The sequence below is a fragment of the Carassius auratus genome, chromosome 17, assembly GCF_003368295.1.
Source record: "Carassius auratus strain Wakin chromosome 17, ASM336829v1, whole genome shotgun sequence".
Taxonomy (NCBI): Eukaryota; Metazoa; Chordata; class Actinopteri; order Cypriniformes; family Cyprinidae; genus Carassius; species Carassius auratus.
In genome coordinates this window covers 18,460,744-18,462,267 of record NC_039259.1, presented here as the reverse complement: position 1 = coordinate 18,462,267, position 1,524 = coordinate 18,460,744, and positions in this window count along the sequence as shown.

Genomic DNA, 1,524 nt, shown 5'->3' with positions numbered 1-1,524 from the left:
TTCAAATCTCATGACAGGCCTTCCTGAAATATAAACATGTTGAGACAGTGTGTTAAAATGATCTGTGACCAAAATATTTGATTAACACATAATATAAGGATGCGTTCATTAAAGCAAATCAGTTATAACTAAGAGTCTTCAACATTACCTGTGAAGGGTTGATCCTTTGAAGGACTTGTTCAGCCCCCTTGACAGCTTCTTCAATATCAGCATTGGGAGCGTGGAGTTGAAGTTACCTGTTAATTCTAGCAGAGCGAGAGAGAGAGAGAGAGAGAGAGAGAGAGAGAGAGAGAGAGAGAGAGAGAGATTTTACAAGAGATGGCTTCTTTAAAGATCTGCTGGATTACAGGTTGTTGTGGAGTATGTAATCCGACGTAACTGCAAGACAGAAAAAACACTGAATTACAATTACATCACAAAAAGATATTAAAGGCATGGCAAACTTAGTGGTTACTGTGCTTTACAAATAGTGTAGAGTAAAAACACAGTTACTGTGGTAAAATCCTGGTAAGTGTTGTGGTTATTGTGTGTTAGTAAATACAAATACCAGAGTAAAACTATGGTTACTATGGTAAACCCATAGTAAATGTCGTGGTTATTGTGTGTTAGTAAATACAAATACCAGAGTAAAACTATGGTTACTATGGTAAACCCATAGTAAATGTCGTGGTTATTGTGTGTTAGTAACTACAAATACCAGAGTAAAACTATGGTTACTATGGTAAACCCATAGTAAATGTCGTGGTTATTGTGTGTTAGTAAATACAAATACCAGAGTAAAACTATGGTTACTACGGTAAACCCATAGTAAATGTCGTGGTTATGTGCGTTACAAAGTCCAGAGTAAAACTACGGTTACAGTAGGAGAAGCATGGTAAATATGCTGTAGTTACTGTGTGTGTATTGGCTACACATGACGTGGTCAAGCAAAAGTTAGGCTAGTATTGTAAAAATATGCTAAATGTGTGGACTTTTTACACGATCACGATTATCACGCGATATTGGGTTGGGTGCTTTGTTGTGCTTGTATTAGTCATGTCTAAAAGCTGAAGACCCATATGTCAAATCATAAATTTATTTAAAACTGCAACAGGTCTATAAACAGTACAGGTTAGCTTAGGCTAATGACAATGGTAGGCTAGCTGAGCAGCCCACTGACCCATAATTGGAGCATAAACTGCCCTTTAAAAACACGGCCCTGTCTAACGTGATGCAGAAATACTGAAATAATTAAAACAATACGCTTAACCACGTGATATCATTACAAAAAGAAGAATAAAAAAATATATTTACCCTTGCTTACCTGTTTGAAGGTGTACGCGCATCAGGTGAACTGAACGAGCCTCGCTTGGTGACGTCACTGCCGCTGAAGATGATGCGTGTTATTTGGACGCATCTGCTCTCCACCGAAATTAATGGAAGGATTGGCGTATCATATGCACGCAAAAATGGCATTTGGCGTATGCATTACACGCAAATAGAAAGTGTAAAGTCGTGTTATTTATACGCAGACTGATGAGAACG